The following is a 26207-nucleotide window of genomic DNA, read 5'->3' as shown; positions in this document are numbered from 1 at the left end:
TCCTCCGAGCCGGATTCGAACCAGCGACCTAAGGATGACCATATTCAAACCCCTACAGTCCTCCGCTCTACCAGCTGAGCTATCGAAGGATGTCATTGACCTCGTTTTGGATTCTTTAGGATTTACCTATTGCTTTTGACTATCCTCTATTCTTGTTCATTTTGAAAATATAGGGAAACGTGAGGAAATTTTCTAAGATATTAGAAATGTTCCAAAATGTTCTAAAATGTTCTCATCTGAGTAGGGATACTGACTATACAAGTATATGAACAATTCTCTTGAACATTTAAATTTTGTGGGTTTTACTGTAAAAATGTTTCACATATGTCCAAAAAAATAAAAAATAAACAAAACCACACCAATATTCCATGTCCTGCTCCCTTAGAATAGATAGGACCATTGCCCTTATTGCGCGTGTTGTCCAGCTGTCCTGTCCGCTTAGCACCTCCTCTCTCTATAGGAAGTGAATAATAAAGACAAGGTTATTTTAGACAACTGGGTTGAAGAGGGGGGACCTACCGCCTTGAAGCGAAGTTACTGCCCAGTTCATTTCGGAAACATTGAGATTCTCCTTTCTGAAGGGCAAGGAAAATTACACAATTTGTATAATTTGTAATTTGTGTTCGAGACACAAAACAGAAGTGCGTTGTGTGTGTACATATGTTTAGGAATTGAGCGGCTCATATGATATTGCACAATTGTAATGGGACAAGTAAATGAAACACAACACTTCTCTCTCCCCCTACAATTTAAAAAAGAAATATAGCATTCTATTTACAGGTGTCAACCTAAATGACAAAGAGAAGCTCTCTGAAAGAAAATGATGTTTATTTGGGAATAGAGCATTGCAATGAAAATACGAGTGCCATAGGAAACTATGTATATTCAGGGAGGTAAAGGAAGACAAAGGTGTTTGTTTGTTTGTTTTTGAGTTGGAGTCTGGCTCTGTCGCCCAGGCTGGAGTGCAATGGCGCAATCTCGGCTCACTGCAACCTCTGCCTTTCGGGTTCAAGCAATTCTCCTGCCTCAGCCTCCCGGAGTAGCTGGAATTACAGATGCCCGCCACCACGCCCGGCTAATTGTTGTATTTTTAGTAGAGACGGGGTTTCACCATATTGGCCAGGCTGGTCTCGAACTCCTGACCTCATGATCCGCCCGCCTGACCTCATGATCCAGAATGTAAAGTGCTGGGATTACAGGCGTGAGCCACCAAGCTCAGCGACAAGATTTGTAAGGGAAAAAATGAGAAGGATTATATAACTGTGTTGAAGTAATTATTGTCTGCTACAAAAATGGATAGCAAAGAGGAAGCTAGTCCGAGGTTGGACAGGCAGTTGTGGGGCAGATGTCCTTGTAGAAGTATTTTTTGTGTAAGATTGTGATGGCCTGTGCAAGATTGTGGTTTTTGCAGTCTTTTGTGATAGTTTTTGTTATCAAGCATGGCCTTTTCCAGCTCTATTAATTAGCGTTTTTAGTTTGTTTTGTGTGTTTGTGTGTTTTAACAATAGTGACTCCATTTTGATTGTGACAGTTTTCACAAAGGTATGCTGTCATGCTTTGCTAATAAGTACCTATCATGGTATTCAGCTTCCTCGTGCCTAAAACAGAAATGAACACCAATGGGAAGAACGGGAAGGCATCTGGAGAGACTTTTCTTTTTTATAAAATTATTAGAAGTATATGGAAATTATAAATTGTGAAATTTATGGAAAGGAGTGTTGGTGAATTTATTTATAAAAGATAATCACTTATTACAGTTAAAGTTCTCCATAATTGTAATCTTGACAAAAATACGGTTTTTTTTTCAAAAGATCCTCTCCAGCGTTTCCCATGAGAAATATCTGCAGCAACATAACTAATATTTAATTCAGTTATTCAATTCATTGCCATGAGAAACTAAGAATATATGGTCTGGTAAATTCCTTTCCAATAATGTAACCTAGTCGGGGAAAATACGAGAAGCCAGAGAAGAGAAATGAGCAGATTCTTATGAGATGGTCTCTGCCCATATGAAGTGTACTAACTGAGCCTTGGACACCAGATGTGAAAGCAGTTGACCAACCCTGCCATTTCACCACCAAACCCCAGGATCTCAGTTCACATGCTTTCTCGAATAAAAGCTTCACTAATTTTCACAGGGGGCAGCAAACATACAGAAAAAAATGCTCAGTATGTTTCTCATCAGTTACTGCTATGCTCAGGAGCTCCCAGAGCCTCCTGACTCTCAGTGACACGGTACTATAGAGTTGATTTTGATCAGGAAGAACTCCAATAGCTAATCTCATCAATTATTTTCTTTACCTATAAACTAATCTTAGCATAAGAATCCCACCTCAGGGCTGTTAAAGTTGGAATTTCATTTGCCTGAAATGCTCTTTCCCCTGATAATCCCCAAGATTTGCCTCCTGGGAATACAAGAACAAGTAATTAGTACCTTTCCGCACTAGATTTCTGTATCACTTTGAGGGAAGACTTCCTTCTTCCTCTTCTTACACAATCTGGTGTCAGAACGACCATTCTATTTATTCCCTCTTGTTGCAGACACAAGTTCAAAATGGGTTTATGGCTAAATCTAACTATCTGAAATAATTCTTGGAAATGTATCATCATCACTTGATTACAATCTCACCCTGTAGCTTCTCTATTGTTTTAGCACCTTTTCAACTTGCGAATTGAGTCCTACCTAGATGGTTTTAACTTCTCTTGAAGCTTACAGACCACTATAATATTCCTATGGAATAAAAAGGAACAAACTATTGGTAAACGTAACAACAGGGATGAAACTCATCTGCATTATGCTGAATTTACAAAGCCAGATACAAAATGCTACATACTATATTATTCCTATGAAATTCTTGCAAGGGCAAAACTATAGGGACAGAAAATATCCTTAGTTGCTACTGGGGTAGAAGATAGGGGAGAAATTAAGTATAAAAGAAACATAGTGATTCAGTAAGAACAAAATAGAAAAAGAAGAAGAAGAAGAAGGAGAAGGAGAGGAGGAGGAGGAGGAAGAGGAGGAGAAAGAAAGAAGGAAGAAAGAAGAGGAAGAAAGAAGAAGAAGAAACAACTTCTTTCTTCTTTCCTCCTGGGAGGCTAGGCCTGGTGTCATCCCTGTAATGGCTTGAGCCCAGGAGTTCCAGCCTGCAGTAAGCTATGATGGAAGAACTGCACTCCAGCCTGGGTAACAGAGCATGACCCTGTCTATTAAAAAAAAAAAAGAAGAAGAAGAAGGAGAAGGAGAAGAAGAAGAAGGAGGAGGAGGAAAAGAAGAAGAAACATGCAGAAATTTGGGGGTAGAGTGATATTATTATTCCATATCTTGATTGTAATGGTGATAACATGACTGTCTATATTTGACAAAATTTGCTACACTAAGGAGAATGTACATTAAAACTGGTGACATTACTGTATGTGAATTGTATCTTAATCTAAAAAATGGGAAGAGTAACTTTCAAAGAATTAAAGTAGAAGAAAAGTAAAGTGTAGCTTAGAATTTAATTTTAAAATCAATGTAATCAGTGTAATTACTTTATTATCAGACTAAACAGGAAAAGCCATATGATTATTCCAGTAGGTGTAGAAAAAAGCAATTGACAAAATTCAGATACATTTGTTAGAATTTCTGCAAAGTATAAAAGACATATTTAAGAATTCAACAGCTAATATATTTAGTGATGAAAAACTCAAATGTTTTGGCCCTAACATCAGGTCCAGAGCAAGGATGTCCACTCTCACAACTTCTATTCAGCATTATCCTAGAGATTCTAGCCAGTGCAATAACACAAGAGAAAGAAAAAAATACAGATTAAAAGGAAAAAGTGAGACTATCTTTATTTGCATGTAACATTATTGTCTATGAGAAAATACTGAGGAAACTTCTACAAAGCTACTACAACTAATGAGTAAGCTTACCAAAACTGCAGGACACAAATATAATAAATTGTAATTCTATTTATTAATAGATTGTATTTGTTAACAATAAATAGTTAGAAGTTGAAATACAAAATACCATTTGAAATAGTATAAAAAATATGAAACATTTAGAGATAAATTTACCAAGATGCAATGAAAGCAATGCATTGTTTCCAGAACAGAAAATTTAAACAATTTTCAGATATCAATTCCACATCTTTCAAATTGACTGATACATTTAATGCCATGACAGTCAAAATCTCAATGATTTTTTTTAGAAATTGGCAAGCCGAATATAAAATGTATAAAATGTATACAGACAGTCAAAAGATGCAAAATATCCAAACCAGTTTTGAAGAACAAAGTTGGAAGAACACTACCTGATTTCAAGACTTACAACAAAGCTACATAGAGTCTAGAGATAAACTTACATGATTATGATTAATTGATTTTTGACAGAGGTGCCAAGGTAATTCTACAGGAAAACGATAATCTTTGCAAAATGATGCTAAAAAACCTGAATATCCATGTGCTAATAAGTGAACTTAGACCCTTATATCACACAATGTACAAACATTAATTCAAAATTAATCAAAGACTTAAATGCAAGGACTAGAACAACAAAACCTCTAGAAGAAAACGTAGAAGGAACTCTTTGTGACTTTAGGTTAAGCAAAAAGATTTTAAATGGGACACAAAAGCATAAACCATAAAGGAAAAAATAAGTTGAATTTCATCAAAGTTTAACAAAAAATCTGCGCTTCAAAAGATACTGTTAAGAAAAGACAAGTCAGGCCAGGCATGGTAGCTCAAGCCTGTAATCCCAGCACTTTGGAAGGCTGAGGCCGGCAGATTGCTTGAGTCCAGGAGTTCAAGATCAGCCTGGGTAACACAGCGAAATCCCCTCTCTACCAAAAAAAAAAAAAAAGTCACAGTTTAGAAAAAGATACTTGGAAAACACTTCCCTGATGAAGGACTTATAACCAGAACAATAACATACTCTTGCAACTCAATAATAAGACCAGACAATACATTGTTTTAAATGGACAAATGATTTGGACAGATATTTTACAAAAGAAGCTGTACTGATGGCCAATAAGCATAATAAGATATGTAACATCACTATTCATTAGGCAGATGCAAATTAAAGCCACAATGAGATACTTTACACACCTAAGAGAATAGCTGAAGTTAAAAAAAAAAAAAGGTGAGAAATTAACAGTGCCAAGCGCCGATGATGATGTGAAATAACTGAAATTCTTATATATTGCTGGTGGGAATACAAACTGGTCCACCTTGAAAAACACTGTCAGTTTTTAAAAATGAAGTTATACATATATTTGCCATAACACTACATGAATATTTATAGTAGCTTTATGCATAACTGCCAAAAACTAGAAACATCCAAGTATCTATCAGCTGGTGAATGGATAAGTTGTAGTAAATCCACATAATGGAATACTGCTCAGCAATAAAAGGAATTAACTACTAATATAAGCCACATTGATAATTTTTTTTTTAAAACAGAATTTCGCTCTTATCACCCAGGCTGGAGTGCAGTGGCCTGATCTCGGCTCACTGCAACCTCTGCCTCCCGGGTTCAAGCGATTCTCCTGCCTCAGCCTCCCGAGTAGCTGGGATTACAGGTGCCCGCCACCACGCCCGGCTAATTTTTTGTATTTTTAGTAGAGAGGGGGTTTCGCCACGTTGGGCAGGCCGGCCTCCAACTCCTGACCTCGGGTGATCCGCCTGCCTCGGCCTCCGAAAAGGCCACCACATTGATAAATCTTAAAGCATTATGTTATATAAAGAAAGTCAATCATTGACTGGGCAGTGTGGCTCACACCTGTAATCCCAATACTTCGGAAGGCTAAGGAGAGCGGATCACCTGAGATCGGGAATTCGATACCAGCCTGGCCAACATGGTGGAACACCGTCTTTATCAAAAATACAAAAATTAACCGGGCGCGGTAGCGGGAGCCTGTAACCCTAGCTACTTGGGAGGCTGAGGCAGGAGGATCGCTTGAACCCGGGAGGCAGAAACTGCAGTGAGCCAAGATCGCGCCACTGCACTCTAGCCTGGGTGACAGAGCAAAACTCTTGTCTCAACAACAACAACAACAACAACAACAAAAGGGAATTACAAAGGGATACATTCAATTTTTTATTATTATTATTTAGACAGGGTCTCAACTCTGTCACCCAGGCTCTAAAGAGTGCAGTGGTGGGATCTCGGCTCGTAGCAACCTCCGCCTCCCAGGTTCAAGTTATCCTCCAACCTCAGCCTCCTGAGTAGCTGAGGCTACAGGCACGTGCCACCACGCCCCGCTAATTTTTGTAGAGGCGGGTTTTCGCCTTGTTCCCCAGGCTGGTCTCCAACTCCTGACCTCAAGTGATCCACCCGCCCCGGCCTCCCCAAGTGCTGGGATTACAGGCATGAGCCACGGTGCCTGGTCCCAAATTATTTCATTTATACAGTTAGAGAAAAGACAAAAGTATAAAAACCAAAATCAGGCCGGGCGCGGTGGCTCACGCCTGTAATCGCAGCACTTTGGGAGGCCGAGGCGGGCAGATCACCTGAGGTCAGGAGTTCGAGACCTGCCTGACCAACATGGTGAAATCCCATCTCTACTAAAAATAAAAAATTAGCCGGGCGTGGTGGCACATACCTGTAATCCCAGCTACTCGGGAGGCTGAGGCTCGGGAGGCTGAGGCTCGGAAGGCTGAGGCAGGAGAATCGCTTGAACCCAGGAGATGGAGGTTGCAGTGAGCCGAGATCACGCCATTGCACTCCAGCCTGGGTTGTCAGGGGCTGAGAATGGATAGCAGCAATCGACTGTAAAAGGGCATAAGACAGTTTTGGGAAGCAAAGGATATGTATTTATCTTTGTATTTGTGTTGGTTACTTCCAGCATACATTTGCCTGAACTTGCTAAAATGTGCACTTTCTTCTCAACACTTACAGACTGCTGTCAATTTTTTTAAAAAAAATTTTAAATGCACACTTTGAAAGTTTTACTTGTACAAAACCCTGACTTATAAAGTAAACAAAATACTTTATAAGTTGTACTTTATAGGTTGGTGCAAAAGTAATTGCGGTTTTGCCAGTAAAAGATGGGAACAACCGCAATTACTTTTTGCCGTTTTCTACTGGCAAAACGGCAATTACTTTTGCATCAACTTACTGTATGACTAAGAAACCCTGTCTCTACTAAAAATACAAAAATTAGCCGGGCGTGGTGGCGCACGCCTGTAATTCCAGCTACTCGGTAGGCTGAGGCGGGAGAATCGCTTGAACCTGGGAAGCCGAGGTTGCAGTGAGCGGAGATGTTGCCACTGCACTCCAGCCTGGGAGACAGAGGGAAACTCTGTCTCAAAAATATAAATAATAAATAAATAAATAAATAAATCACTCAGAACCAAATAAATGAGAGATATAACATATTTATGGATCAGAAGATTTGATACTGTGGAGCTGCCAAGTCCCTCCGGTTAATTTATGGATTCAACACAATCCCAATAAAAATCCCAGTGGGTTGGGTTTTTTTTTTTGTAAAAATGGGCCAGATTATTTTACAAAATTCACTTGGAACACAAATAACTCAGAATAACAACAGCCATCTTAAATAAGAATTACAAAGTTGGAGGACATACACTGTTAAGTTTTCAAGATTTATTTAAAAATTAAGTAATCAAGACAAAATGGTGTTGGTGTAAGGATAGGCCTGCAGATCAATGAGACAAACTAGAGAGCCAGGAAGCAGACTCACATACATATTGACAATTGATTTTTGAGAAAGCTGTCAAAATAATTCAATGGAAAAAGGATAGGCGTTCAGTAATTGGTACTGGTACAATTGGACATTCATGTATTTAAAAAAATCTATGGCCCCACATCAGCAACATATTTAATAATTAAAACTTTATCATAAAATTGTAAAACTTCTAGAAGAAAATTTATATGACCTTTGGTTAGGCAAAAAATTCTTTAAAGGAACACACACACAAAAAAAGCTATAAAAATATAAATTAATAAATTAGACTTAATCAAATTTAAATGTTTGCTTTATAAAAGACACTGCTTAGGCCAGGCATGGTGGCTCACACCTGCAATCCCACCACTTTGCGAGGCAGATGTGGGAAGATCACCCAAGGTCAGGAGTTCGAGACCAACCTGGCCAATGTGGTGAAACTCTGTCTCAACTAAAAATACAAAAACCGGCTGGCATTGTGGCAGGTACCTTCACTACAGGCATTGGAGCAGGTGCCTGTAGTCCCAGGTTCTTGGGAGGCTGAGGCAGGAGAATCACTTGAACCCAGGAGGCAGAGGTTGCAGCGAGTGGAGATGTAGCCACTGCACTCCAGCCTGGGCAACAGAGTGAGACCCCGTCTCAAAACAAAAACAAAAACAAAAAATAAATCAAATAAAAAATAAAAGCAAACAAAATCAAAGTATTCTCTAAGATTTAGGAGAACTAAAAGAACTGTTTGTTCTTTTACCCATAATAATTATGTTCTAACGTATTATACAACAATACAAGTTTGTTTTCACCATATTTTGTCTCCAATGCTTTTGTTCTGATGTTTTCGTATTATGTACAATATTTTTTATTGCACTAAGTTTCAGATTTGGGAAACTTGCCTAGCTGCTTTTATGAAAATCAACATAGAAACTACTGCAATCCTTCATCAATGAAGGGACCACCATGGTTCAGAGATGCTAGACTTCCAACTGGCTCATGTTCTAATGGACCTTTGTGTTGTCTCCCATAGGGAAAAGCTAAGTGTATTTGGCTTTTAGGAAGGAGAGCGGCCAGAATAATTGGTGGCCCTATGGTGCACTGTGATGGTCATATGGTCATTCTGATCCACAGTCTTCTAGTAATGTAGCATGTGTAGATTGTAGTTCTTACTTCCTCAGAAATAGATGTGGACATATGACACATTTGTTCTGGAAAATGAGGTGTCCCTTCCAGATGTTTGAGAGTCAGTGAGCAATCTATCGGGTCCCTTTTTACCTTACCTTGACAAAATAATTGATTATTTTGATTGTAGAGGATCTACAAATCAGGGTTTATTAGTGAAATAGAGACCACCAACCAAATCATGATAGATTTTTATGACACAGAAATAGGAGTTTATGGTTATAAGCCAGTATGATTTGGCGTGGGGGAGAGGAATTACTTATTATTGCAGCATAAGCTAATGTATCCAGATGGATACATCCAGGAAATTCAGAAGTATGAATTCATTAAGAAGACCAGATTCCTTTCTAGGTAAATATCCAACAAAATTGTGTGAACTTGAGCACTAAGAGGTATGCTAAAAGTGTTCATAGAAAACAGGTTTTTAAATATACATATATATTTTAATATATTAATATCAACATATCCCAAGAAAAAGCTTAGTGAAGTATTGCCAGTGGTCTACGTACAGCCTAATATCACTTTATATTATGATAAGCTTAGGAAAATGTCTAAAGTTTCTTTGGTTCTTTGTGGTAGAATTCTAGAACATTTAAATATATTGAGCTAAAAGTAGTAAAAATCTCAAAATTAGAATGAACACAGATCTAAGATTGGGATTTTAAAATACTATGGCAGTTTTTCAAGCCTGGAAAGTTCAGTCATTAGGATTACAGCAAAAATAATTATTAGACACAAGAGGCATTTCACCTGCTCTGTCTCTTGGCCCCATATGCAGCCATAGTGACTGTCCTTTTTCTCCTTTTCTCCCTTGCCACAGCACCCACAATTCAGATTGCTTTCCTTTTTCCCTCATAACTTCTACCAACCATTTGCTTCTTTGGGGACAGATCTTCCCTAAGACAAATAGAAAATTGTAGCATGAATCATAAAATCTTAGCCTCTTAAATCCTTGCTGCACCTGAAAATTACCATGTGAGATCATTTCTTAATGTTGAGTTTTATGCCTAATTATTATTAGTAAATAGACTGAGCATCACATTCAATGGAAAGTTACATGACTATCTTATATATGCATGCTGTATCTGGTCTAAAGTTTCTATTTTCATGGCTAAAATAGCTACAAGGAACCTGACCATTGTCTTAACTTCTACTTTTATTCCCAATGGCAGGTAGGGCTTCCTAATACTCCTAACTCCTTCTAATCCAGCAGTAGTTCTTCAACATCAGTGTTCCTTTTGTACAACACTGGTTTCAGTTCTAGGAACATCTCAGGCTCTCTAAGACATCTGAGCCTTTTTTAAACTGTTTATTCTCCCAGGAATGACCTGGAAAATGTATTGACCACTGACCAACTTTTATTTTATTATTATTATTACTATTATTATTATTTTGTGTGTGTATGTGAGATGGAGTTTCGCTCTTTTGCCCAGGCTGGAGTGAAGTGGTGTGATCTTGGCTCACTGCAACCTCCACCTCCTGGGTTCAAGTGATTCTCCTGCCTCAGCCTCCCGAGTAGCTGGGATTACAGGCATGTGCCACCACGCCCGACTAATTTTTGTATTTTTAGTAGAGACGGGGTTTCAGCATATTGGCTAGGCTAGTCTTGAACTCCTGACCTCAAGTGATCCACCTGCCTCAGAAACTGCTAAGATTACAGGCATGAGCCACGGCACCTGGCCACTGAACAACTTTGAAGACCAAGGATCAAGGATCAACTCCACATTGAAGATGTTGGAGCCTCACCATATTACCTCTGGCATCCCACCAAGAAGCCCCCCCCATATCCCCCTGACCTTCACCATGTCAATGTCCACCAGGCTGATTTCTACCTGCCGGTACTTGCATCTTATTGCATGAGAGCTTTCCCCACCTGCTGATCACACTTTGCCCACATTCATGGCAGGCCAGATCTTCCACTGAATTGGAGGTTTAGAACAGCTCCCAAGCAATTTTTGGTAAATGGTGTATGACTATCCCAGCTCCCTTACCCTTGAAGTTTGATCATTTTTAGGCATATTTTCAACATTGTTTCCCAGAGTTCCTCCTCTGAGGATTAAGAGGGGTTAAGAAGGATTAAGCTTGAATAGCCCAGAGTGGTATTCCTTGGTTTCTTTTCTTTTCTTTTTCACTTTGTTTTTTCCACACCAGTGTTTTCTGGATTAAACCACTTGCCCCTAAATCCTTGAATAAACCACCCCACCCCACCCCAGAAAAAAAACAGTAGGTTTTTGAAAGGTCATCCAATATGCTGTGGAAGAATAGGTAAGTAGTCAGGGGCAGAAGCAGGAAGGCAAGATTGATTCAGGTGAAAATTACGATGTCTCCAAAAGGAGTTGTGGCAGTAAGAGTGGTGAGATGCTGTAAGATCATGGATATGTAGTGAAGATAGAAGCAACAGAATCACCCAATAAATTGATGCGGAATGCTACACAAAGAAGAATCAGGATGACTCCCAGGTATCTGACCAGAGAACTGTGAAGGATGGAATGGAGTGAGGGTGACTGTGGGTGCGACAGATTTGGGAGGGAATGAGATAAGGAGTCCAGTTTTGATGATTATTAGCTTCTAAGTGGAGATGATGAGTAGGTAGGAATACTGCAGTAGGATCAGTCTGCAGTTTGTGGGAGAGTCTGGGCTGGAGATATAATAATGTGAATTATCTGCACAGAAACAGGTTTAAGTTCATGACTCTGGAGGAGACTCTGAAAGAATTGGGTGTAAATAGATAACAGAAGAGGACTAAGAACTAAAGCCTGGGGAGAAAAACAATATTAAGGAGTCAGGGAGAAGAGGAAGAACCAGTAAAGAAGACTAGGAAGAAGCTATCAATGAGGAATGAGTAACTCAAAGAGAGTGTGATGCCCCAGAAGCCAAATGAAGAAAATATACCAAGAAGAATTGAGCAGCCCAATCTAATGCTGCTACTGATGAACCATGTAAGAAAAGGCAGATAATTTATTATTAGATTAGCAACAGTGAGGTCTATGGGAACTTTGAAAAGAGCCGTTTATGTAGAGATGAAAGACAAATTGGAGTAGGTTTAACACAGAGGACAGGCTGGATGCAGTGGCTCAAGCCTGTAATCCCAGCGCTTCGGGAGGCCAAGTCAGGAGGTTCGCTTGAGACCAGGAGTTGGAGACCAGCCTCGGCAACGTGGAGAGACCCCATCTCTACAAAAATTAGCCACAGGTGTGGTGGCACACACCTGTAGTCCTGGCTACTCAGGAGGCTGAAGTGGGAGAATAGCTTAAGCTGAGGAGGTTGAGGCTGCAGTGAGCCGCTATCATGCCACTGCACTGCAACCTGAGTAACAGAGCCAGAATCTGTCTCACAAAAAATAAAAATAAAAAATAAAAAATAAAATCCAGAAAATGTCAGACACTGTGGTGTGTGCCTGTAGTCCCAGCTACTCAAGAAGCTAAGGCAGGATAGCTGGAGCCCAGGAGTTCAAGTCCAGCCTGGGCAACAAAACGAGACCTCCCTGCCCCCACATCCCTCTCTCTCAAAACAAAACAAAACATCAGGAAGAAAGTCCCATTAAATATACTAAAATAAAAACGTTTTCCTTCTTTCCACAGTCTCTCTCTTGATTTATCATGGTGCTTTTATTTGCTATTTAATGTCATTCTAAGTAAAAATTAAACTTTTACATTATTAATTTTACTGTTAATCTTTGTTGTTCAGTGCCAATTTTAAATGCAAATACAAGGATATTTAATTCATATTTGGAATCACTGACATTCCACAATTTACATTTAATAGCTCAATACAAGCCTATATGTTTTGTTCTTACCCCAACAGTGGAAACACTGCCTAAAACTAACTCATTAATTAATTCACACACATTTTACCAATACTATCTTTGGTTTACTGATAAGGAAAGACTAAAAGGAAAAAGAACTATGGGTTGCCCTATCTTTCCATTTCCTCCTCTGTCAATATTTTCAGTGTAAGTGATTAGTTTATGCAGGGACGTAACATGAATAAACAAGGATATGATGGGCTGTTTCCTAGACCCTGCCATTGCCTTCTTTCTGCACCCTAAGCAAGTTTTGGTTTGAACATAAACTGTGGCCTCTGGGGGCTGTCAGCACCTCCACTTCTTTTAGTCACAGAGGTAACATGTTTATATGTGCTTTGAGTCTTAGCATCATGGTTCCCCCAAATTTTGTGCTCATGGGGCATTGCCAATGCTGTATGTGAAAAGGGTGGCAAGGAATTGAGGCTGCCACCTGACCTGTCTCCTCTGTTATGTGAATGTTCCATTGTCCCATTGGACATCACGTTCAAAACACAAATTCAAAAATTATATTATAATGAATCTCAAGATGGCAACAACAGAGTATTAAACCAAGAGCTAGTCTTTCTGAACACAAAGCCCTGTGCAACTGCACAGGTTGCATATGCATAAAGCTAGCCTTGAATGTAAAATATCAGGAAGTGAGGGGGCGGGGGAGATGATGTAGGAATGATAATCAGGACAACAGCTGGAGTGTCATCCTTGAGAATGGGATGGGATCTAGTGCCCAGGAGGACCAATACGATTATGTAAGAGTATCTGTAAAATCAGTACCTCTACTAACTTGTTTAATCAAAGTAAATTGTCCATTAGCTTGGCATACAAATAGGGATCCACCATTCACACTTGATCCTGAACCTCCCTTTCTGACAGACCTTTGCTTCCTTGACAGCCTCTATTTGGGAGGCTAGAATAGTCTCTGGACTCAGACTAGCATCTTCCACGATGCAAGAGAGTGGCAACAATCACTTTTTAGAAACCCAGAATGTTTCTAAATGAATGTTTCCATTTCTGCTGCCAGCATAGTACATCAGTATCACCCTTCACTATCTCTCATGTAACCTTTTAGAAAACCTCTCTGCCTTTCCCCCAAACTCCTTTTCCATCCCCCTTTCCAACAGTATTCCCCACTCTCATGGTGCTACTAAATGCTTTATAAAAAACAAATCTAAGAGGGTAACTATATTTGATAAACAGCTGTAAAGCCTATCTATTGCCCTCAGAATAAAGAAAAAAGTCCTGGAAGTCCTAGCCAGAGCAATCAGGCAAGAGAAAGAAGTAAAAAGCATCCAAGCTGGGCGTGGTGGCTCACATCTGTAATCCCAGCACTTTGGGAGGCCTAGGCAGGCAGATCACCGGAAGTCAGGAGTTTGAGACCAGCCTTACCCCATGGAGAGACTCTGTCTCTACTAAAAATACAAAATTAGGTGGGCGTAGTGGCGCATGCCTGTAATCCCAGCTACTCCGGAGGCTGAGGCAGGAGAATCTCTTGAACCCGGAAGGCAGAGGTTGTGGTGAGCTGAGATCTCACCATTGCACTCCAGCCTGGGCAATAAGGGTGAAACTCTGTCTCAGGAAAAAAAAAAAAAAAAAGCACCCAAATAGGAAAAGAATAAGGCAAATTTTCTCTCTTTGCAAATGACGTAATACGATACTCAGAAAACCTTAAAGGCTTCTAGAACTGATAAACTACCTTGATAAAGTTTCAGGAAACAAAATCAATGTACAAAAATCAATAGCATTTCTATACACCAATAAGGTCAAGCTGAGAGCCAAATCAAGAATTCAATCCCATTTACAATAGCCACAAAAAGAATAAAATACCTAGGAATACAGCTAACTAAGGAGGTGAAAGATCGCTACAAGAAGAATTACAAAACACTGCTGAAAGAAATCAGAGGTGACACAAACAAATGAAAAAACATTCCATGCTCATGGATAGGAAGAATCAATATTGTTAAAATGGCCATACTACTCAAAGCACTTTACAGGTTCACTGCTATTTCTATCAAATTACCAACATCGTTTTCCCCAATTAGAAATTAGAGAAAACTATTTTAAAATTTATATGAAATCAAGCTGGGCATGGTGGCTCACACCTGTAATCCCAGCGCTTTGGGAGGCTGAGGTGGGCGGATCACCTAAGGTCAGGAGTTTGAGACCAGCCTGGCCAACATGGTGAAATCCTATCTCTACTAAAAACACAAAAAACAGATGGGTGTGGTGGTTCACTCCTGTAATCTCAGCTACTCGGGAGGCTGAGGCAGGAGAATCGCTTGAGCCTGGGAGGCAGAGGTTGCAGTGAGCCAAGATCGTGCCACTGCACTCCAGCCTGGGGGACAGAGCAAGACTCCATCTCTAAATAAATAAATAAAATAAAATCATATGAAATAAAAAAGAGCCCAAATAGCCAAAGAAATACTAAGCAAAAAGAACAAAGCCAGAGGCATCGCCCTACTCACCTTCAAACTATACTGCAAAGCTACAAATAACCAAAACAGCATGGTACTGGTACAAAAACAGACATACAAACCTATGGAACAAAATGGAGAACCCAGAAATAAAGCCACACAACTATAACCATCCAATCTTTGACAAAGTTGACAAAATAACAAGCAATGAAGAATGGACTGTGTTCAATAAATGGTGCTGGAATAACTGGCTAGCCATGTGCAGAAGATTGAAATTGGACCCATACCTTTCACCGTATACAAAAATTAACTCAAGATGGATTCAAGATTTAAATGTAAGACCTCAAACTATAAAAATCCTAAAAGAAAACCTATGAAATACCATTCTGGACATCAGCCTTGGCAAGTAATTTATGACTAAGTCTCCAAAAGCATTTGCAACAAAAACCAAAATTGTTAAGGGGAATGTAATTAAACTAAGGAGCTTCTGCCCAATAAAAGAAACCATCAAGGGGCCCGGTTCACTGGCTCACACGTGTAATCCCAACACTTTGGGAGGTGGAAGTGTGTGGATTACTTGAGGTTAGGAGTTCGAAACCAGCCCGGCCAATATGGCGAAATCCCATCTCTACTAAAAATACAAAAATCAGCCAGGCATGGTGGCACACACCTGTAGTCCCAGCTACTCAGGAGGCCGAGGCATGAGAATCACTTGAACCTGGAAGGCCAAACTTGCAGTGTGCCGAGATCACACCACTGCACTCCAGCCTGGGCAACAGAGTGAGACTCTGTCTTGAAACAAACAAAACAAAACAAACAAACAACAAAACCATCAACAGAGTAAATAGGCAGCCTACAGAATGGAGAAAATATTCACAAATTATGCATCCAACATAGCTCTAATGCCAAGGATTCATAAGGAACTTAAATAATTGCATGAGCAAAAAACAAATAACTCCAATAAAGAAAATGGGCAAGAGACATGAACAGACACTTTTCAAAAGAAGACAAACATGCAGCCAACAAATATATGAAAAATGTTCAACATCACTAATTAGAGAAACACAAATCAAACCTCAATGAGATACCATTTCACATCAGTCAGAATGGCTGTTATTAAAACATCAAAAATAATGGATATATGGCAAGGTTGCAGAGAAAAGGGAATGCTTACATTCCCACTGTTGGTGGGAATGTAAATTAATTCAGCTACTGTGCAAAACAGTTTGGAAATTTCCCAAATAACTTGGAACTACCATTTGACTCATCAATCCCACTACTGAGTATAAACCCAAAGGAAAATAAATCGTTCTACCAAAAAGACACATGCATCAGTATCTTCGTTGCAGCACTATTCACAATAGCAAAGACATGGAATCAACCTACATACCACTAAGGGTGGAATAAAGAAAACGTGGTACATATACATCATGGAATACCACACAGCCATGAAAAAGTACAAAGTCGCGTCCTTTGCAGCATCATGGGTGCAGCTGGAGGCCACCATTGTAAGTGGATTAACTCCGGAACAGAAAACCAAGTACCTCATGTTCTCTCACTTATAAGTAGGGAGCTAAACATTGAGTACACACAGACACAAAGGTGAGAACAATAGACCCTGGGAACTACTAGAGGCAGGAGGATGGGAGGAGGATGAGGGTTGAAAAATTATCGGGTACTACGATTACTACCTTGGTGATGGGAACATTCATACACTAAAACCCAGCGACACGCAATTTAGTCACGTAACAAATCTGCCTATGTAGCCCCTGAACCGAAAATTTAAAAATAAAAAAGTTCTCAATTTTTATTCTTCATTTTCTGTGCCTAAAGAATAAACAAGTATTGGCCAGGCGCGGTGGCTCACTCCTGTAATCCCAGCACTGCGGGAGGCCGAGGCAGACGAATACTTGAATCCAGGAGTTCGAGACTATTTTGGCCGACATAGCGAGACCCTCCCACCACACCCCTCGTCTCTCCAAAAATAGCTAGGGGTTCTGACTTGCGCTTGTAGTCCCAGCTACTCGGGAGTCTGAGGTGGGAGGATCCCTTGAGCCCGGGAAGTCCAGTGAGCCGAGATTGCACCGCTGCACTCCAGTCTGGGCGACAGAGCGAGATTGTCTAAAACAACAACAACAACAACAAAAACCACACAGAGAAACAGAGAGAGAGAAGAAAAGTAACAGGATAACAGAGGACCCCAAAAGTCATCGTATATCCTAACCTCCAATAAAAACTGAAATGAAAACCTTGGGGCCAGAGTGCTCCTGTCATTCCCCACACCTCCCACGCGCCTTCTTAACTGAACTCCGTTGCGGGCGTTGGCTGTGGTTTGCTGGTCGAACGTCAGCTCGGGTCGGGGATGGAGAGGGGAAGTGGGAATAAAAACTGCATTTGACCATCAGTAGCCGGAAATAAGAATGGCATCGAGAAACCAAGAGCCAGCCAGCAGGAGACTCAGGGAGGGAGTGGAGGTGAAGAGTGTTGCGAGGTACAAATTTCACAAGGAAAAAGTGAAGCCTCAGACTTCCTGGAAACGCTGCTTTTCATCTACGCAGGTGCCCTTCGGTGAAGCTACCACATTTCTAGTTTATTCCTAAAATTTTTTACTCATGTAACCAAAAATGGTTTACTTGCGCGTGTTTGAGCATAAAGAGCTGTCTAATACATTTTTTTGTCGGGATTCTTATTTTTGTAAAGACCGTATTGTCTGGAATTATTAGCTTGATAGGTCAAAACTACCGTCCTCCGAGCCGGATTTGAACCAGCGACCTAAGGATACCTTGCTTAATGAACCTACAGTCCTCCGCTCTACCAACTGAGCTATCGAAGGACACGTAACGCTGTCCTTTTTAGACACGTAGTTCTGCGTTCTCTAGAATCCCCAAAATAATGTGCGTCCTGGAAGTTTCTGGGTTTTTAAGTCTTGTTCCATTTAGGAGATTTGGTTTTAATTAATTATATTAATGCTCATTTTTTAAACTACGATCGGCTTTTAAGCAGTATTCTCATACACCGGAAGTATTCTGTGTAATGTTCTAGGTAATTGGCTTCATGGGTTTATAAATATGTAAAAGGCATTGGGTTTTATATTGAAAACATTAGGATATTTATGTATAGCTCAAACCAAAAACCTTACTGGAATCCCCCGTCCTCCTCCCCTAGATATACACAATCTCCCAGATTACGCCCTCTGTCCTGCTGTTTTGTCTGATTAACTCCTCCTTTCTGTCTTAAAAGTGTCTGGATTTGCTTGATAAATGCTATGGCTTTTGTATTTGCTTGATAAAATGTATTTGCTTGATAAATACAGACAACCGGGTTGATGAGGATCCCAGGGCTGTGAACAAAGCATTCTGGTATCATTGCAGTTCTCCTTTCTGAAAGTCGAATGATAAATTGTGTGTATTCACAACTGTAGTGATGAAACGTGGAAGTGTCATCTGTGCGTGTATGTGTAAATTTGAGTGTATATTACATAATCATGGTGGAGCAGTTAAAATGAAGCAAAAATTCTTGAAAACTTTACGTGGAAATATAAATATTCGTTTTTCAAAGCAAATTGTCCAACATAAAGGGAGGTTCTGTGTAGATTGTTGTCTGCTCAGCTTCCTTATACCTAAGGCAGAAATGGGGAATATGTTAAAACTATCTCGCAAGAAAAGGCTTTAAAAGGAAAAATCCCAAATTTTTCTTCAAATGGCAACTGCCAGTGCCTCTTGTCAGAAATATTAATAGCATACAGTTGATATTGAACTCTGTAATTAAGTCCCTTGCATGAGTAACTAAGAAAATAGTATATGCTAACTTTCAATGTTTCTAACCTAATAGAGAGCTAGCAGCTAGAGAGGAGGGATCCCAGGATGTGGACAGTCTCTCCTGACATTATTGTGTGTCCTATCTGTGCCTTAGACACCAGGCGGAAAAGCTACAGGGATGCCAATAAGAAGTGAAATTTCAAGACGGGGCTGCTACAAAATTGTTGTCTCTGTTAGGATTACTGGGGTGACACCTAGAGAAACAGGAAGGCCCAGAAAGAAAACAAGTTCACTTTCCCACCTTCAGCCTTGGAGTCTCTAACCACCCTTTTGGCAAGGCTTACCCATAGGGTCAAGTGGTGGAACTGCAATGTGATTAACAGAGTCCTACTTCCTGTATCACAAAGGGGATTAAAGAAGGGATTAAACAGCAGTCTAATACATCTTCCTGTCTAGATCCTGATTTTCGTAAAGTTCGTTATTTCTGGAATTATTAGCCCTTTCTGGAATTATTAGCCCGTAGTTCAAAACTTTCGTCCTTCAAGCCGGATTCGAACCAGCGACCTAAGGATGCCTTAGTTTAATGAACCTACAGTCCTCCACTCTACCAACTGAGCTATCGAAGGACCCCTAGTCTTTCATCTTCTAGAATTCCTAAAATAATGTGTCCTGAAAGTTTCTGGGTTTTCAAGTCTTGTTGCATTAAGGAGACTCAGTTTTAATTATATTGATACTCATTTTTAAAACTACAATTGGCTTTAAAGCAGTTTTTTCAGACACTGGACATATTCTGTATAATGAATCCATTTGTGCTGCGTATCAAAATACCTGAGACAGGGTAATTTATAAAGAGTAGAGGCCAGGTGCTGTGGCCTAGCACTTTAGGAGGCCAAGGTGGGTGGATAACTTGAGGTCAGAAGTTCAAAACCAGCCTGGCCAACATGGTGAAAACCCATCTCTACTAAAAACACAAAAATTAGCTGGGCATGGTGGCTCACGTCTATAGTCCCAGCTACTGGGCAGGCTAAGGCAGGAGACACCGGGCGGCAGAGGCTGCAGTGAGCCGAGATTGCACCACTGCACTCCAGCCTGGGTGACAGAGCAAGACTCCATCTCAAAAAAAAAAAGTAGAAATTTATTGCTCACAGTTCTGGAGACTGGGAAGTCCAAGATCAAGGTACCAGCAGATTCAGTCTCATAGATTCAGTGTCTGGTGAGACCTGCTTTCTCCTTCCAATATAGCACTTATGTTTGTGTCCTCACATGGCAGAAGAAATGGAGGGTAAAAGGAAGAAACACTGTGTTCTCATATGGCAGAAGAAAGAGAAGGCCCCCCACAAAAAAAAAATGGCCAAGCTCTGATGGCCAAATGACTTCCTAAAGTCCCCACCTCTTAATACTATCATATTGGGTCTTAGATTTCAGTATAATGAATTTTGGAAGGACACAGACATTCAAACTATAGCAGGCTGCTATGACAAAAATACCACAGACTGGATGGCTTAAAACAACAAAAATTTATTTTCTCACAGTTCTGGAGGCTGGGAAGTCCAAGATTAAGTTGCCAACTGATTTGGTTCTTGGTAAGGGCTCACTTCCTGGCTTGCAGATGGACACCTTATTGCTGTGTCTTCACATGGTTTGAGTACTCTGTCTCCTCTCATAAGGAAACTAATCTTAGGGATCAAGGTGCATCCCTATGACCTTATTTAACCTTAACTACTTCCTTACTCCAACTAAGTCACTTTAAGGATTAGGGATTCAACACAGAATTTTAAGGAAACACAATTCAGTCCATAGCAGTGGGTTTGGAGTTGAGAGTCAATAGTTTAACAACTGCTAACAACTGTTAAAACTTCCATGTGAAATTTAAGATTTTTTTTTTTTTTTTTTGAGAAAGGGTCTCAGTCTGTCACTCTGTCACCCAGGCTGGAGTGCAGAGGCATGATCACAGTTCCACAGCTTCACCCTCCTGAGGTGATCCTCCCACCTCAGATTCTCTAGTAGCTGGGACTACTACAGGCACATGCTACCAAGCCCAGCTAATTTTTGTACTTTTTGTAGAGATGGGGTTTCTTGACCTTAATTTACTTCTGTGGAAGCTAAGAAGTTGTAAAATTTGATACATAATCCAATGTTGCTAGAAACCAGAACTCCCAATTCAAAAGCCCTAGGCAAACCGATTGCTCCCAGTTTACAGTCATGCCAATACACAACCCATGGATCTGAACTATGGGATTGGGCTAATTTTCTTTCACCTCATTTCCACACCTGCGCGCCTAATAGAGTCATAGAAAATAAACAGAAAAGAGTAAGGGGAGCCCAAACTGGCTGGGTAAATTCTGTCCAGGGTTGAAGAAGGAGAAAGCACCTAGGTGGTGTGAGCCTCAAAGCAAGGCTGACTTTGAGCCAAGTTCTGAGATGAATGGTGGGTTTCTACACTTGCTTAGAACATCTGAGTTGGTTTTTTGTTTGTTTGTTGAGAGAGTCTCGCTGTGTCGCCCAGGCTGGAGAGCAGTGGTGCAATCTCTGCTCACTGCAACCCCTGCCTCCCAGGTTCAAGCGATTCTCCGGTCTCAGCCTCCCAAGTAGCCAAGATTACAGTCACCCGCCACCGCCCACGGCTGATTTTTGTATTTTTAGTAGAGACAGGGTTTTGCCATGTTGGTCAAGCTGGTCTTGAACTCCTGACCTCAAGTGATCCAGCCGCCTCAGCCTCCCAAAGTGCTGGCATTACAGGAGTGAGCCACTGCGCCTGGCTAATATCTGAGTTTTTAACTCTCTTGTCTAAAATGGTGGGGGCAGGAAATTGGGAGGTCTTCTTCCAACAGAGTTATCCACTTTTTGTCAGCCCTGATTGCAATGAAAAAGCAAAAGAGAAAAGCAAGTATTAAAGGTTGTCTTAAGGTGTTTAAAAGACCTACTATGCCCTGCGAAGCAAAGTTACTTTCTTAAATAAGATATTTTGTCTTCTCCACTTTCGATTTTTAGTATCTTGCCCCAATTTCATAGAGACTAGAAAATAAAAAGAGGAAGTTTCTAATGATGGAATTTCTGGAAAAGAAGCAGTTGAAGGTGCAGATGTTGGGTGACGGCTTTCGTATGGCTTTTCTGAGAGTGATGGGACTCTAGTAATGCCCAACGGATCCTCCTTTTCCCAACTAGCTTCTGCTGAACAGTACCTAGCACCTAGCACCTGGCACAGTACCTGGTACTCAATAGGCCCAGAAGAAAAAGTGGCAACTAAAGCATTTGTCTTTGTGCAAAGACTCTGCCTCTAAGTCTGCAGCCATAAGTATATTCGCTTCTCTTGCTAATATTTACCTTAGAAAAATAATTTGTACACCCCTGGATCGAAATCAGGACTACAGAAACCAGAATAAAGAAATCAAATGGGACGCACGCCCCCTTGTGGCCACAAGGTCCTCCGGCAGCGACAAAGCCAGACAAAAAGCGGATTTTTTTTTTTTTTTTCTTTTTTGAGAGGGAGTCTTACTCGGTCGCCCAGGCTGGAGTGCAGTGGCGCGAACTCAGCTCATTGCGACCTCTGCCTCCTGGGTTCAAGCGATTCTCCTGCTTCAGCCTGCCGAGCAGCTGGGATTACAGGTGTGCGCCACCACGCCCGGCTAATTTTTTGTATTTTTAGTGGAGACAGGGGTTTCACCATATTGGCAGGCTGGTTTCGAACTCCTAATCTCAAGTGATCCACCCGCCTCGGCCTCCCAAAATGCTGGGATTACAGGCGTGAACCACCGCACCCGACTTTAAGGGATATTCGTAGATCTACAAAGACGCTGGATAATCTGTTTCTGGAACCAGATGAATAGATGGAAATTTTAGGGGTGCGGAGAGTGGTAGAAACTATTGGTTAGGCCAAGGCCGAACCTCATTGCTTGAAAAACTTGATTTTCCCTTCTGGCCGCATCCTCAATTTGCTTCCAGTTCCCGGTTTCCGCAGATGTGATTCCAGTGTTAAACTCTTCCCGGATCCCCAAGACAGCTGTTTCTATGGACTTCGCCTCCCTGGTTCACCTGCACTCGGTGGGCTTCTCCAGACGGGATCCGACATGGTAAAACAGGTTATAGATGGCGCTGAGGGGCGGAAGTCATGCTGAGGCTCTTTAGTCACCATTGTACACAGTTCTTCATTTTTTTCCTATTGGCTAGTGACGAAAGTCAATTGAAATAGCGCGAGTCCTGAATTACTTCCAGATATCAAAGAGGGTAAAGGATATAAAAGACGTTTTCCCGGAAGGGGAATTAGCTCAAATGGTAGAGCGCTCGCTTAGCATGCGAGAGGTAGCGGGATCGATGCCCGCATTCTCCAGTTTTATGTGGTTTCCTCTCCCACCTTACCCTTTGGCCTTTACTCCTATCTTTCCATGAATATCTTGCTGACACATAAGCAGCTATCAACACACTCCCGTATCATAATGGGGGTGGTCTTTCCTTCAAGCTCAAGATTCTTTCACCACCCATGAAAACCCATCTACTCGGTGGTTCCCTAGTCCTCAGATTGTTCTATCGTAGACAGAGCTGGGTTCTTCGAATTTCTCTCACTATTTTCAGTTCTGAGTGTTGGCCTCTGCCAGGTGCATTGGCAAATCTATTATACACTTCGATCGTTTATGTATTACATTTTTATCACAGCAGACTGAGGACGTATTACAAATTTTTTTCTTTTCCTTTTTTTTTTTTTTTTTTTTTTTTTTTGAGACAGACTTACTCCGTCGCCCAGTCTGGAGTGCAGTGGCAGGATCTCGGCTCACTGCAACCTCCGGCTCCCGGGTTCAAGCGATTCTTGTGCCTCAGCCTCTGGAGTAGCCGGGATTACAGCTGTGCGCCACCACACCGGCACATTTTTAGTAGAGACGGGCTTTCACCATGTTGGCCAGGCTGGTCTCGAACTCCTAACCTCTACTGATCCACCCGACTCGGCCTCCCAAAGTGCTGGGATTACAGGCGTGGGCCACCGCGCCTGGCCCTGTATCACAAATTTTAAAAGATTTTTAAAATTACATTTTTATTCTTGGAATCTATTTCCTACATGTCCGACCTATTGAGGACCACCTTAAGTTGTTACAATTGTAACAAAGGCACTCCCATTATCTCAATAAGATGGTGGATGGGCCAGGCGTGGTGGTTCCCGTCTGTAATCCGAGCACTTTGGGAGGCCGAGGCAGGCTGATCACGAGGTCAGGAGTTCGAGACCAGCCTGGCCAACATGGTGAAACCCCGTCTTTACTGAAAACACAAAAATTGGCCCGACGTGGTTGCTCATGCCTGTAATCCCAGCTACTCCGGAGGCTGAGGCAGGAGAATGGCTTGAAACCGGAAGGCGGAGGTTGCAGTGAACCGAGATCGGGCCACTGCACTCCAGCCTGGGCAACAAGAGCGAAACTCCGTCTCGAAAAAAATAAATAAAACATATAAAAATAAAATGATGGAGAGCCAAAGGGTATGTAGGTATGTTTGAGGGTTTTTGTTTTGTTTTGTTTTGTTTTGACGTTCACTCTTCCTCTTCTGAAGTCATCTTGCTATATCTTGCCGGAGGGTGGGGTGGGGGGGTCTGCTGCTGTTACTGGTGCTGGCACATGGGAGGAGAATTGTGACAGAGAATCTATCTGGACTGAAATCTATTGTGCCTTGGCAAGAAGCTTAGTCCAGGACTATTTAACAAATGTTGCATTCAAGCCCCAAACATTACCTTTGAAAATACCTATTTGTTTTGTTTTGTTTTGTTTTGTTTTCTGGCTGGGTGCGGTGGCTTGCGCCTGAAATTCCAGCACTTTGGGAGGCCGAGGTTGGTGGATCAACTGAAGTCAGGAGTTCCAGACCAGCCTGGCCAACATGGTGAAACCCCGTTTCTACCACAAACACAAAAATTAGCCCGGCGTGGTGGCGGACGCCTGTAATCCTAGCTACTCGGGAGACTGAGGCGGGAGAATCTCTCGAATCCGGAAGGTGGAGGTTGCAGTGAGCTGAGATGGAGCCACTGCACTCCAGGCTGGGCGACAGAGCGAGACTCCGTCTCAAAAAACCACAAACAAAAGGCCATTTTTCTTTTGCCCCCAACCAGCTTTCAAAAAGCAAGTTCATGGGGGAGCTATCAGTTTAGATCCATCTCCAGCCCTTAATAGGAGTGGCTTCCAATGCGTTTTGGGCAGGGCTCTCCAACCACCACCCTAATTCAATAAGCCTGGGCTTCTGTGTTTTTTGTTAGTTTTCCAGGTGGTTCTGATATCCAAGTTTGAGAATTATTTTCATAAAGAATAAAAGTTTGGAAACATGGGAAGGAACATACAAGAAATTACCAGGCACAAAATCCTCAGAAAACGCTTCCTTACTTTGATCTAGACAAAGATATTTGTCATTAAGAACTCTTCCATAGGTATCTGGGATCACATTTTTGAGACACAAAAGGGTACAATGGGATTAATATATTGTAATTAGATTGACACAAAATTAGCAAATATGTACCACTGTTATGCCAGATCTCTACTTTGTGAGCTAATTCCCTATGTGGGTAGGAAATCCTGTCCATTTTTTCCCTTATGTACTATTTTCTCCTAAAATGATTCTCTTCTACCAGTGTTTTTCAAAACTTGCAGTACAGGAAAGTCACCTGGTGAGCTTTTGAAACTACAATACCTGAATCTTACCTCCAAAGAAACCCAAGCATAGATGCTTTGTAAAATCTCCCCAGGTGATTCTAATATCGACCACATATTCTCAGCTAGGGTCGAAAGACACCACCATGACAATTAAAAGGAGAAGGGGGAATAGAACCCCTGAATTTCATCCCGGCTTCAGATGTGTAGGGTTCAGACGCTAGTGGTTCAGCTTGTAACTGACTCGCAACGATTCAGAACTCTGAACACCAGGGGACGCGCGTGCCCCACCAATTACCAGTTGCTCCGAGTAATTCCCACCAGCCGCCCCTTTCCCCCGGCTGTGGATCCGGGGTTGAGGGGTGGAGACGCCTCTGTGGATCTCTAGCCCAGTGGACCAGTGTCTGATTCACTTCCTCAGTGCCCAGGGCTTCTAAGAGGGTTGGATTATACGAATTATAGGGATGAAGTCTTGATGGCGCGTGTTAAAAATTGTTACGGAGAATAATAAAAAATTAAAGAGATTCACTGCACATCCAGAATAGTTTTAAATAGATTCTCATCGAGGATATGTATAAGTGAAATACGCATTTCTGAGAATGAATTTTAAAACTTACGCAAAAAAAAAAAAAAAAATTGTGAACTCCTTCGAGCCGGATTCGACGCAAAAAAAAAAAAAAAAAAAATTGTGAACTCCTTCGAGCCGGATTCGAACCAGCGACCTAAGGATGTCTAATGACACAGCCAACTACAGTCCTCCGCTCTACCAACTGAGCTATCGAAGG

At 41.3% G+C, this 26207-nt stretch overlaps 5 non-coding genes across 5 annotated transcripts; 1 reads left to right on the top strand and 4 right to left on the bottom strand.

The window, feature by feature from the left end:
- On the bottom strand, positions 1-89 carry TRNAY-GUA (transfer RNA tyrosine (anticodon GUA)). The gene is given in 2 exon segments: positions 1-36; positions 53-89. It is a non-coding gene; the product is annotated as a tRNA-Tyr (tRNA).
- Positions 90-17797: 17708 nt separating this feature from the next.
- TRNAY-GUA (transfer RNA tyrosine (anticodon GUA)) lies at positions 17798-17886 on the bottom strand. Its single transcript is given in 2 exon segments — positions 17798-17833; positions 17850-17886. It is a non-coding gene; the product is annotated as a tRNA-Tyr (tRNA).
- A 1461-nt stretch (positions 17887-19347) lies between these two features.
- On the bottom strand, positions 19348-19437 carry TRNAY-GUA (transfer RNA tyrosine (anticodon GUA)). Its single transcript is given in 2 exon segments — positions 19348-19383; positions 19401-19437. It is a non-coding gene; the product is annotated as a tRNA-Tyr (tRNA).
- A 3628-nt stretch (positions 19438-23065) lies between these two features.
- TRNAA-AGC (transfer RNA alanine (anticodon AGC)) lies at positions 23066-23138 on the top strand. The gene has a single exon. It is a non-coding gene; the product is annotated as a tRNA-Ala (tRNA).
- Positions 23139-26116: 2978 nt separating this feature from the next.
- Positions 26117-26207, bottom strand: TRNAY-GUA (transfer RNA tyrosine (anticodon GUA)). The gene is given in 2 exon segments: positions 26117-26152; positions 26171-26207. It is a non-coding gene; the product is annotated as a tRNA-Tyr (tRNA).

The sequence above is a fragment of the Pan troglodytes genome, chromosome 5, assembly GCF_028858775.2.
Source record: "Pan troglodytes isolate AG18354 chromosome 5, NHGRI_mPanTro3-v2.0_pri, whole genome shotgun sequence".
Classification (NCBI taxonomy): Eukaryota; Metazoa; Chordata; class Mammalia; order Primates; family Hominidae; genus Pan; species Pan troglodytes.
Note: the sequence above shows the minus strand (reverse complement) of the source record. Positions and strands in the feature narration are given on the sequence as shown.